Below are 13,468 nucleotides of genomic sequence, written 5' to 3' on the forward strand. Positions count from 1 at the left end.
TGCCACTTTTCTGCCCCTCCTCCCCTCCCCCCTATAGCTTGTGCCAAGGTTGTTCATATGGGCTCTACACAGCTCTTGTTGCGTATATAGCAAAGCACCACAATCAAATAGATGTAAGTATATTTGTTTTCACTGTGCTCCTATGACAATGCAAGATATGAACCATGGGTAAGAACAGCACAGGCATTCTCTGGTGTTGTGGTGGCAGGGACAGAGAGAGAGGAATAGTAAAGTTGCTGGGATTCTGACAAATCTTTGTAGACACAAACAGATCAACAACTCCACTAGCTTCAAGTATCTAAATTAAACAAGTATGCTTTTGTAAATGTAATCACAAGTTTCTAGAACAAAAATATTTTAGATGTATATTAGATCATTTTCTTCAGTGTTATTGCCAGACATTCAGCTGACATGCTCCTTAAAAGAGCCTCAAACTTACCGCACCCTTTCATAAAAAGCCAAATACAGAAGTTAAACAGCATTTCCAGGATTAACAATAAATTAAGCTTGATAGTCCAAGTTCTTAAACCTTTGAGCCTCAAATCATTAGACTCTGAAACATAGATGGCTAATTTAATCTGAGTGTGTCTTAAATTACCTACATGTAATTCAAGACAAAAAACCTATTTGATGTTGGACAGAAAGGAGGCCCTTCTGCCTTACTGAAGTTATTTGCAGCTATGCAAAAATACTCAAGTACCTCTCAAAGTGGCACAGATGCCAGTCACTCCAAGGTAAAATGTCAGGCTAAGAGGCTGTAACTGGGACCACATTTAGTTATGTAACTAGACTCCAGCTCACCCATGTGACTTACAGATCAGATAAGCATTGATTTGTGCAAGTTGGTAGCAAATAAATACTTGCAATACTATTTTTAATGTGACAGTACATAACCTCCAGGATAAGAGGTCAGACAATGCATTTTTAAGCTCCCCTTCCTCACTTACTATTCGTCTGGAAAGACAGGTAGAAGCAAACAGAATACAAATGAAAAATTTAAGAGAGAAACATATTAGTCTCTCTATGGAGAAACCATGGAGTCATTTAGTTTTAAAATTTCCTAATTCTTTGTTGTCTCATTTTAAGTATGGCATCTTTAAAAGACTACCAGGATTACATAACTTTCCAGGGACGATTTATACTTTTCCTCTATTTATATAGATATATATAGGGTGACCAGACATCCTGATAAAACTGAGACTGTCCCAATTTTGAGGAGTTTGTCCCGCTCCCAGAGTACGGTTGGGACACCATTTGTCCCAATATTTTGTTTCCTGGTCTTCAGCAGCAATTCGGCAGAGTCCTTCAGTCGCAGACAGTCTTTGGCAGTATTTCAGCAGCAAGTGCTTCTGTCTTTGGCTGCGAGGTTTATTACCCGCCGCTAAATTACTGCTGAAGACCGTCCATGACCGAAGGGCTCTCCGCAGAATTGCTGCCAAACTCCCGGACGGGTGAAGTGTAACAAAAAAAAAAAAACCAAAAAAAAACCAAAAAAAAACCACACACCCCCAACACACCACACACCCCCTGCAGTGGTCCCGATAGTCTCCCCTTAACATCTGGTTACCCTACTCATATAGATAAGCAAATCCAAGAGTTAAATACATTTGAAGTATTGCATACTTCAAATCATAGATTTGTTCTTTATATCTATGGTCTGAACTACTGGTTATTTAAGTGTGTCATGCTCTCTGAGTGAGAGGCTGTTTCACTGGAAAAGTGAGTATCACCCCCAAAAAAATATTAGTCAACTTTCAAGACTGGTCAATCCTATGAAGCACCTTCAGCATTTTTCTTTAGTAAGCCACCTCTGCAAATGGGTCCAATGTTGGGAAGGAACACAGAGCAGCACACAAAAATGAGCATATTTGCAAGCTGTGCAGACGTGGACTACGATAGTTAAGTGCCTCACTAAGACGGAGGCTCCAACAAACACTACCACAGGAAACCTAACCAACAAAGGAGTTACTCTTACATGTGAAATGAAGAATCAAAGACATTTTAGTCACCCAAACTGGATCACAAATGTGACCTAATTTAGATTGCAACAATCCGACACCTTACAACCTTTTCCGGGAGTTGTGGAAAACATTACTCTCCGCCCCCATACTCTCCCGGAAAGCGGGGGCTGGATCAGGGAGACAAAGAACGAGAACTTTCTTCTGAAACAGCTAAGCTCAATGCAGAGAGGAGGGGGAGGAATGAACTTTCCCCAGATGGAGCTGCCACATTCTGGGGGTGGGGAATAGGACCAGAAGCGAGAACCTTCCTCAGCAGTACCAGCTACACCCTTCTGCAGACGGGTAATACAGAAGGGAAATAAAAAAAAAAAATCCACCCCGACTCTCCAGCTAGGGCGGGGAAGGAAGCGCGGACTCTCCCCAGTAGCAGCCACCGTCTCCGCCAGCTTGGTCTCCAGCCAAACAACCCCACAAGAATGCAACGCGGTCACATGACCTCCGGCGGACGTGCAGTTCCCGTCCCTCTCCAGGGAGACCCTGCGCCATCTTGTACTGACGCAGTTACAAATACAGGCATAGGCTGGCCCGCTCCCCCCGCTTAGCTCCTGTCTCGGAACCGCTTGGGTGATGGTTGTCAAGGACTTCGCGTTTCCATCCCATGAGCTTGCCTCACTGTCCGTGCCCTCACAGACTCCCCAGCGCCGGGATCATGGCGCCCGTTTTCTCCCTTTGCACCAGCCTCCCCCAACAGCTCCTCAGCCCTGCCCAGCTGCGGCTGCCCCTGCTGCAAGATGATGTCAGCAGCAGCCAATCCAGGCGCGCCTGGGCAGCCCAGCCAACCTGGCGATTGGCTTCAATGCGGTCCGCTCCCCCTCCTCTCTCTCCTGACTCAGTCCTCACCGCGGTTCGCTGCGGAGAAGTGGCCAAGGCAGAGGTGGGGGAGGAGAATAGGAGGAGAAAGAAGAAAAACACAACAAAACCAAACCCACCAAGATAGCAGCCGCCATTTCGCGCAACACAGGTAGAACCCGAGAGAGCAGCCCAACCAAGCGCCCTATGGAGAGAGAAAAAGAGAGACAGACACACACACGAGTTAGACAGGAAAAAATACCCTCAGACTCCGCCATGGCCACAAGACGTTTAATCACTCCCTCCCCCCCTACTCGATGCCTCGTTACAGACGGCGCCTCTGCATCCAGATCCCTTCATCCCGACTCCTTCCTGCCGCAGCAGCGGTTCTCTACAGCCCCTCTGTGCCCAAGGTACGGGGAAGCCTAGGCTATGGCGCCGCTGCTAGTGGCTTCTCCGGTCACCCGCTTGTGGCGGCTCCATCGAGGCAGGGTAAAGAGCTGCCAGCCCAGCTTTTATGTGGTGCCCCGAGTTTGCGCACTGAAGGAGGCTCGCTCAGCCCCTGGTGGGCGTCGAATGAAACCCCAGCCGCCGCCTCCCCTCCCTCACTCAGCCATCGCCGGAGGGGCTGAAGCCAGGCGGGGAATGCGGGGCGGTGTGTGGGTAGCACACTCAGGGAGGGCGTGTGAGGGAAAGGAAGGAGCTCCGCACAAAGAGAGGGCTGCGCCTGTCTCACACACACTTACCTCTTGCTCTGCCCGTCACTCGTCCAGAGCAGGGGAGCCCCAGACCTCCCCCCCCAAGTCTCATTCGGTAAAGGGGAGCCTCGCAGGCACAGCTGGCCCTAGTGCCTCAGTCTCGTTCCTTGGAAGAGGTTCCCCTAGACAGGCCTGTGCTAAATCTTTGGTCACTTGTAGCGAAACTTCCTCAGCCAGACCAGCCTTGGGTCTCCAGTAACTGCGGAGGGGGACATCCCGCTCAGTAAGCGACCCTCCATAGTTCACCGAACGACTTCAGTCTCTTATCCCCCATCTCACTGTGGGTGGGGGCGATTGCCTCGGTCTGGCAGCCTCCGCCAAAGCCCGTGTGTGTCAGTGCGGCTGGCCCAGGCTCACAAGAGGTCAGGGAGGAGGCTGGCGCAGGGGCTCGCTTGCTTGGGGCTAGGCTGAAGACAGGTCACCCGGAGCATTATTTTGGGCCCAAGCCCCCCTTCCTGTGCACTTAGCTGCACGATCGCCCCGAGTCTCCACCCAGACACAGTCTTCTCGCCCCTGCCGTTCCGACTGCCCCCTTTTTTTTTAGCATTTTTCGATCGCGGGGCGCGCTCTCTGGCCCCGGCCCTCGAACAATTTTATATCGTGAGGAAACCCCCTTCGTAAAATGGATATGGCACAAGGGACGACTTAACGGACACAGACTGCGCTCCAGCCCACAAGCAAAATGGCGGCTGTTTGGCTTCGCCCTGGTAACCTTGCCCCTGCCGGGCAGGACGGGTGAGCCCCGTGTAGTAGGAGGGAGGGGAGAGCGGAGGACGCCATTTTCCCAGAGAGAGGCAGTGACATAGAGGGAGTGTAGGAGTCCGAGAGGAGGGAGACTGGAGCAGCAGCGGCAGCGGGGTTTGTACTTAGGTCCCAAGGCAAAGGCGCTTCTCAGCTGGTCCCTGCCCAGGGTTCTGAGTGCCGAGCCGGTCTGGGGGACCCCTCTGCTCACTCCTCTTTCCCAGAGTCAGCTGAGGGCTGCGTCCTGCCCAGGCTAGGGACATCCGCAGTGGGGCCGTTGCATTGTTTTGGTTGGGATAGGAAAGGGGCTCAGCTAAGGGGGACCTGCTGCCTGGCCTGTGATCATTACAGGTGAGTCTCCTGTTATGATTATCATTCCTGCCGAAGGGGAAGGGGGGGTTTCTGGTAAGGGTTAAAACGTTAGGGAGGCATCCTTTACATCTGGGAGCGGTGGGGTGTGAGGTCCCCTCCCCTCCCCTCCAAACCGTGCATGATTCTGTATAAATTGCTTTGGCTTGTGTTTCGTATTGTATGGGTTGGTTTGAAAATGGAAGGGAGTCGTTATATCTTGTGAATATGGCGGGTTACTGTAACTGGAGGCGCTGAGGGAATTTTTTTTGGCATTATGATTAAAACCAAACAAACCCAAGAGGGGATATTATGTGACATACAACATAAATTTCTGTAGATCCAGAGGCTAAGAGCAGGCATGTGTAATAGTATGATTGCTTATTGGGTTGTATGCATGAAGTCTAGAAAATAGTCTCCCTTATACTGTATATTTTTGTTTTGTGATACTAAAATGGCTCGTTATAGGCCTAATCTCTCTCCTTTCCACACCCCCACCTCCCTCTCTCCCTCCCTCCCTTTTAACATCTCTCCTGTGGTGTAACCTGGACAAACGGAAAACAGTTCTAAAGAGTTTCTGTGTCAATTTAAAAGGGGGTGATTCTCCCCACCCCTTTTGTAGAGACGGTATGGAGCCTAAGGTATATGTAAAGTACTCATTTTTGCCGCCTTGTTTTAGTTTTTATATCTAGCATTCGTATTTCCTTGTGTGGTACATCTAAATCTTTTTTTATGGAAAGGCATTAGTGGAGAAGACCCTACTGCTGCAGACGTAGGGAAGGAGAAACAAACGGTCCACTGTGTAGTACTAAATAGATAGGGGAATACAGGACCTTTATAATCAGACTACATTACATTTCTTCTCCTCTGTGTTCAGTCATTTAGGAATGTGCGGTAGCGAAAAGCCCTGAGGTCCCTAAAATTGTATAACAGTACATTTGATTAAAGTCGAAACTTAAGAATGTTTAGTCTTAGTTTATTTACATCATCCTAAAGGGATTAGAAACGAAAAGGCTTTTTTTGTTTTTTGAGACCTACCTCAGTGAACTGAAAGAGAGGGCTATGACCATAAGTAGGATACGTAAACGCTTCATCATAAACATTGTACTTTTTAAGTTGCTTATGGTAAATGTGGAGTAAAAATTGTAATTTCCCTCTTTTGTCCTTTAGAGATTCTAAAAATGGCGGCCCCAGGCTGATGTTGTGGTAATCTAATCAGCTCGGGTCCTCCACACCCCATGCAGTGCGTTTGTCTGCAGCACATTACTGGCTTGTTATGTTCAAATGAAAAAGCTGTTTTCTTCAAATCATGTACAAAACGTGTATTGACTTTACTATGAATAAAATGCTGTATCCCAGCTGATTAATTTTATTGGTTATGTGTGTGAAAGGCAAATGAACGAGACCACTCTTACCGGTGGGGGTGGGGGAGATGATAGACTCAAGTAGCTTCTGGGGGGGTGTGTGTTTGTATCTTTGTGTGATGTGAAATGCATGCCATATTAATCGCTTCACTTTTCTTTTAATACTGTTTCGGAATAACTCCTATGTCTTTGCTAGTTAACCTAGATATGTTTCATAATACATCTGTTACTAACACAAGGACCAGTAATACTTATGAAAAAAGACAGAAGCTTAAAACAATCCTAACTAAATTCTTAGTCATTGCCTTTGTGAATGTCAGGTTAATCTTTGACAAAATACTTCCTTTACTGGAGATAGTGGTGTTAATCTAACATGAATAGTTTGGGAATACTAGTTTAACATTTTGATGTTACTGTTTAAGGAAATATCCAGACAAAATTAAAACCTGTTACTTTGCTTCTTCAGGTGTAAAGCTTTCTTGCCCATGTGTAATTTTTCAGCATGAGAATCTTTTTTTTTGTTAACTCATTAAATATATATTGTAAAGTATAAAAACTGTCTGATAATGTACATAAATGTTTAAATGAAACCACAGTACTTAGTCTTTCTTTCCTGTCCCAAATGACATATGAACCTTTTAGTATCATCATAAAGAAAATGGTGTGAGGCTGTGTGGGATGGAGAAGCAACAAAGCATTCTTTTAGTAGTTGATATATATTGAATGCAATTGAGAGCGACAAATCTCAGGAAACTTGTCCTGTTTTTAGTATGTTAAACTAAAATTACAAAAGGTAAATAGAAATTTGTAAATTCAAAATCTTGCTCTCTCTACTTTGATAAGATACAAGTTCCCATTTTAGTATATTATTGGAACCTTCTGGATTTTAAGAGTCAGATGTGAAGTACTATTCCAGTAGCAAATCATTTTTCAGTGCATGAATAATTTTAACTTTATGAACATTACCGTGCACTGCTATGGAAGAATAGATAATTTTGTTCTTTATATCTGTATCAGCTAAGCAATAAGACTTTGAACGTATACATTAACAGCCACACAAGGCATACCTTGTGTTGGTGAGTACGAAGGCTTGAGTGACTTAAACCACACAAGTAGTGCATTAATAGGACAGGGCATGTATTACTGGACCAACATATTGCTATAATATGAATTTTTAAAATTTAAATCCATATATTTCACTCAATTATATATCTTTAATAATTTGGGAATGGCTAAAGGGTCTGTGGTAAACTTATGGGGTCTTCTTGATTAGAATTCTAATAATTTCCATAGATTTCTATTTTTGATTCTGTTGTATAAGTTTCTAATGCTAATAAGATTTGTGTGCAAATATCAAGAAGCAAAGGGGTATATCTTGCCCCTTTAGGTGCTTGTTTCAATATGGCTAGGGTCACATAAGCAGAATCTGAGGTATACTCTGCAACACTTGGTTTAAAACAAACAATATCATATACCTTAAAGGTGTTCTGAAAAGTATCAGTAGTCTGAGTAATATCTTTACCACTAGACTTCCTTGGGAATCAGAAGGTCTTTCTTGGTGACCTTGTGTGATCACTTTACCTCTCTCTGTTTCTCCATCTGTAAAATGGGGATAGTAATACTTTACCTCACAGGGGTGTGTTAAGGCTAAGTTCATTAATGTTTTTGAGGCGCTTGGATATTATGAGGATGAATACCACAGTAAAATCTATAAATAAATTAAATGCAGCAAATTTTAAATTTAAAAAATAGTTTACAAAAAAACCCCAAAGCTGTCCATGAGACTTGGTTTGAAATTTCAGAATTTCTGACACTCTGTTTTAAATTCCATATGTACCAATTTATTTCCAGGTGTCAGACTTAATATATGAGTAGGCCGTCAGTAATCTGGACTACATGTACTAAGGCCATCTATATCTTTTTTGATCATCTGCATTTGGAATGACTTTAGTGATCTGGGAAATACTTTAGGATATCAGAGAAAAATATTGGGGATGGTAAATACTTTTTAGCATATTTGCATGACAGTACTAGCACTCAGATTATTTCTCTGGATTAGATTTCTGTGGTTCAGTTTTCTTGTGTGTATAATTGGTTTAATATTTTGTTGAGGATTGATATTTATCAAGTAGTTTGAGATCCTCTTATTTGTTAAACTAAACTTTCATTGGAATCTTACTGGCAAATTTTTTTATTTAAAGGTACGTTATTTTTAGTTGGGACTTTGAGAAACAGCAAGAATATAGAAATTGATATCAAAATTATAGATTCCTTAAAGGTCTGCAGGATTATCCTTAGCACTCCACTCCCCAAGGATTTAAGCACATGCTTAACTTTGTCTAATATGATTTCAGTAGGATTAATTGAAGAGCATAAAGCAGTAGTGGGCAACCTGTGGCCCATGGCTTTTCAGGGTGGTCCCCTGGCAGGCCGCGAGACAGTTTGTTTATATTGACCTTCCGCAGGCATGGCGACTCACAGCTCCCAGTGACTGCTGTTCACCATTCCCGGCCAATGGGAGCTGCAGGAAGCGACGTGGGCCCTCAGGATGCTGCGGGCGGTTGTGCCTGCGGACTGTCAATGTAAACAAACCGCTCTTGCTGCCCGCCAGCAGATTACCCTGACGGACTGCAGGTTGCCCACCACTCGCATAGACCTTTGGACAGACTGTGGGGAAATCAATTTGTTAGTAAATTGGTTTCTGATATTTGTGACATCAGCACATTTATTTACATTTGTTTGTTAATTCTGTGGGACTGTCACCCAGGAACAGGTAGTGCATTTAAACAAACTAGGATACAGATACAGTAAGTCAGAACTGATAGTAAGATTGAAAGTATATCTTTAGTCTTATAGGGATGCCCTACCTATATGGACTTCAGTTGAATTCTGAATACATCTCTTGAGAATCTGTATTTTAGCTTTCAAACTATGGAAAACATAAACTTTAACATCATTGAGAAGCAGTTTCTCTCAAAGTACAATTATTTATGTATTATTTTGTTTCTGTTCTTATCAGCCACACACTAAACATTTAAACAAAAGTTAATCCTGCTTCCTAAAATAACACCAGATGGTTTCTTGCACAAAATTTTGGATCCCCTTCAGACTACAAAGGAAGAAATTGTAATTTTGCTGTAATTTCTCAAGATGGAACTCTACTAATGCTGTCTTCATAGTCTTGTTAAAATGGAGTATAGCAACAATTTCTAAAAAATATATATATAAATGCTGCTGGGCTTTCATATATTGGCCACTAGAAATTTGTGAGATCACTGAGATTTTTCTCTTTCAAATTTCATAAAGATTGTTGTGCTGGTAGACAGTTACTTAGATAAATTTCTAAAACTATCCTGTAACATTTTATTATTTAATAGGAAAAGTTCATCTTTATGATCACTGTGAGCCTTAAGTAGAGACATCATTTAGTAGAATAAACTGCAACTTATTATTTGTCAGATAACTGGTTACTTTACTGTTTCACTTCCTTTAATTAATCACTGACAAAATATCAGTGCCTTGGATCCCTCTGTTCAAAGGACTATGAGTATTTTTAAATAGCTTAGGTTTGTAAGGTGTTCCAACATATTGATTTTTTTCCCTTAAATTTTTCTAACTTAAGTTTTAGAAATATTATGCTGGATATAATTGACAATTTTGTTAACTTCCATTATGTCTTGACTAGTCAGTGGAAGATTACTCCTCAACTAGTAGGTGTGGCTATAATCGGGCAATGTTTAGAGCCATCTGGCTGTTACATCAGGCAACTGATATTCTATGCCTAGACAGCTGATCATGTCTTAACAATTGGTTTGAGAGACTCCTTAAATGCTGTGAAAATATTTTTCACTGTAGATATATTTATTTTGAAGTTGAGGATCCAGAGGACTTACAGTAGAGAAGTGTTATGAGGTTTTTCACATATTTCAGTATTTTTGGGGAAAATGAAGTGGGATCACAATTTTTTTTATCATGGCTATCTGTTTTCTCAGAATACCGTTTTAGAATGAGACTGTTTGAATGTATAAGAAATGTGAAAAACTAAGCATTCTTATAATCAACTTTTGACTTAAAAGTACAGTAATTTCAATGTATGTTAGGGCAGAGTTCCATCTTTAATAGCAGAACATTTAGTGATCTGGGGGGTGTGTGTGTCAATTTTCAGTATAAACTTTAAGCAACTGATAAAACCCCACTTCTAACATTTTAATGATTATGCATATTTTTAAAAATAAATTAAAAATAGAAACTGGAAATGTTTCCTCAAGGAATTTTTTTAAGTCATTCACTTCCTGTCCCTGCTATTTTTCTTTTATTCACTCCAAGTCGCACACAACAGCTGCTTAGGAAGTTTTCTGCATGTTTGTGTTTGCATCGAACAAAGATACCAAATGGTCAAAAGTCACAACTCCTGTCTGCGTCATTTGGAAAAGAATGTTAAAACCATCATGGGCTAATGGTACAACAGATGCCAGCTCAGTATTATGCTGTCACAATTTAAAAAACAAAAACCAACCATATAAAAATCAACTTTTCTTCTCTAAGAAGAGAAAGCACCAAGCTACCAAAATAAATAGAAACTAGAATCCCCAAATATAACGTAATTGCAAGTGGAGTAATTGAGTTTTGGATGGAGATTGCAACTGAAAATGTTAGTGATCAGTGCAGTGTCTTGAAAATGGGAACTGTAGTTTGAAGGGGATTGAAAATGCTTAAATTCTGTGCGCTCTGACTTTCCTGAACATGGCTAAAAGAACTCTTAGGATTAAAACATGTAGGAATATGTATAATTCTATTATAACCAAGAAATCTAGCCCAGATTAGGCTTCTGGTAAAACAGTATTTTTTGTATTTAATGTAGTTGCTCAATATAGAGAGGAAACTCCCGTCACTGAGGAGAAATTAAAAATTCCTGTTTTATTTGAAGGATTAAAACTTCCAGTATTCCTGGGTTTGGATTCCCAGACTGAAGCATAAGGAAATCAAACCTTCTTCCAATTCCTGCAAGTTTGCCCAAGACACAAGTGGAAGCTCTAATCCAGCATCCATTCAGACCAAATGCAGCATATGGAAATAGGGGAAAACTACATGTGTGGGAATCCTACATTGGTGAAAAAATTTAGAATAAAATAGAGTTTAGCTGAAAGGTCAGTCTTCGACTCAAAGGAAATAATTTATTCTCTGTGTATTACAAATTTGTAATACCAAGTGGAACAAAAACTGCACCAGAATCTCCCACTACCCGAGTGTTTTTTCTATGCTGTTTATGAACTCATAGTTGTAATAGTATCTGGTGAATGCAGTAAAACATTTGGTATGCCTTTGTCATAGTTATAGAAGTAAATGTTTTAAGTTATTACTTTCTTCTGCCTATAATAGAAAAATGCAAAAAAAAACCCTACCACTGAATTAAACATTGCATTCAGAACAGAGATTCAGAATGTTTCTTAAAAGATTTGTTATAATCAAGACTTTTCGGTGGATGAACTAGCGATAAGTAAACTGTCACATATCAAAGCAAATAAATCCATACCTGACCACCCCTCTAGATGAGATATAACCTATTGAGCATGCTTATTGAATATTGATTACACACAAATACAGAAATACTCCTACTTATTTGAAATGCTCTTTGTGAATTTTGACAGTTATATGCTAATGAATGTTGAGATCTATGGAAGTTTTGACTCTAGTACGCTTTCATAGACAGTCATTTCATGAACATCTTTAAAATATCCCACTGTAATTACTGTTCAATGAGTATGTCAGATCACATGTTTGGAAGGAAACAACTGGTAGGAAGAATATTTTAGGTAAGATCTCATAGGATACTTCAAACTAACAGAATTAGTAAAAGAGTGTCACGGTAGAACAAAACTTGTTTTTCTAAATCAGTTTTTCATGTAACAGTAATAGTTCTGGTACAAAATTATTGTGAATGAGGTGACAGACACTGTTTAATACAAACCAACTAGTATTTCTTGTCAACTAATAAAAACAGAATGTTGGAATGCCCATGCAAAAGAATAAACTTTTCTACCATGCTCGTTGGTTTTCTCCGCATTTTACCTTCTTGTTCCTGACTCTTTCCAAATGTCTGGTGTGACATGGATATAGATAGACCCTCCTCTAAGCAGCATGTTTCTCCTCCCTCAGGACAGGCAACAAATTATTTTCTTCCCATTTTGTGTGGCCTTAGTAGTTACAGCTCGAGACTAGGTATTTGAGCATCATGTTCACTGTATCTCCCCCCGCCCCCCTCGCTTATGTAGTATAAGTGACTGTCAGAGCTCTGTCTCATTCCTCAACCTGTTTACCCTTTTATTAATTGATTCCCTCTAATTTAACTCACATTAATTCCAAAATCTACATTAATTTTTATCTGCTCATTACCATTCTTCACCCTCTTCCTCTTCTATCTTTTCTCTTCTAGCCTCCATGCTCTCTCACTTTCACTCAGATAGAAGGAAAAAAGGAGGGAGGGGGAGAGAAAAGGAGAAGCCCAGAGGGCTCTCTAGTGGACTTGTAGAAGTCTCTGGGAAAAGGGGGACACTGATCCCCTTCTACCACCCTGACCTCCCTAGAAGGAAGCCAGGGGGGCCTCTGAAGCACTCTCCGACCCTTCACCAGCAGGGTGAGGCCCAGGGGAGAATAGCTTCCTTTTGTGTCAGGATTTAAGTTAATAGACAAAATGACTTCTGGATGGTACTGATACAGGAGTCTTTTCTTTTCTCAGCTACTTGGGTTGGCATAATCTATGTAATGAGCTCTTTGAGAGCTCCAGAGACCATCTTCAGATTGGACATTTGAGAGATGGAGACCTTACTATTAGTTTTCCTTGCACAAGAGTCTTGAATTCTCCTGAAGGTGCCACTCAAATTGTGGCTTGCTGGTCCTCCATTCCAAACTTATTATTGCAGCTGCTAGTGGATCAGTGGTTTTTCCAAGTCTGATGGAAACTCATCTCAAGTGTGGAGTTTAGTATTGTTAATATTACAACCTACTGATAATGTTGCTCTTGCATCTTCAAACCTCCATGTAAACAGTGGTGAAGTAGCTTCTGAATATAGGGACTCAGTTAATGGGAAAACCAAGAAGAGTTTTTTTTTTTTTTAATAGTTAACAAAATATTTTAAAGGTCAGGAATGAGAGTATAATATAATAGTGCTGCCACTACTATGGCTTTGAAGGAGGCCATGATAAAAATTGTTTTGCTAGTGGATATGAAACTATTTATTAAAGTGCTTAATGTGGAGGAAAATTAGGAAAATGTTTGTTTACGTTACCTATGTTCTTGTATGTTTAAAAAGTTTATCCAAAGAGAGACTTTTTAAATATTTGTGCTTAAAGTATGGTTTCTTTCCCCTTTGTGTAGGTGCCCTGATCCCTCTCCTCACTTCCATATTTTAGGCTATGTCTACACTACAGGATCAATTCGAATTAGCTT

General features: G+C 41.3%; 1 protein-coding gene and 1 long non-coding RNA gene across 3 annotated transcripts in view; one reads left to right on the plus strand and one right to left on the minus strand.

The window, feature by feature from the left end:
- Positions 1–1,983: 1,983 nt before the first annotated feature.
- On the minus strand, positions 1,984–4,239 carry LOC116828564 (uncharacterized). The gene is made up of 2 exons (XR_004374556.2): positions 3,557–4,239; positions 1,984–3,015 (listed from the first exon to the last, which is right to left on the minus strand). It is a non-coding gene; the product is annotated as an uncharacterized LOC116828564 (long non-coding RNA).
- A 93-nt stretch (positions 4,240–4,332) lies between these two features.
- The window catches only part of KMT2E (lysine methyltransferase 2E (inactive)), a 124,672-nt gene continuing 115,536 nt past the window's right edge, over positions 4,333–13,468 (plus strand). The window contains exon 1 of one of the 2 annotated variants that reach the window (XM_075064625.1): positions 4,333–4,660. The gene's annotated coding sequence lies outside the window, so the exon portion shown is untranslated. The remainder of the gene's footprint in view (positions 4,661–13,468) is intronic. The other variant, XM_075064629.1, reaches the window with a different exon arrangement.

Source organism: Chelonoidis abingdonii, chromosome 1 (genome assembly GCF_003597395.2).
Source record: "Chelonoidis abingdonii isolate Lonesome George chromosome 1, CheloAbing_2.0, whole genome shotgun sequence".
Lineage (NCBI taxonomy): Eukaryota > Metazoa > Chordata > Testudines > Testudinidae > Chelonoidis > Chelonoidis abingdonii.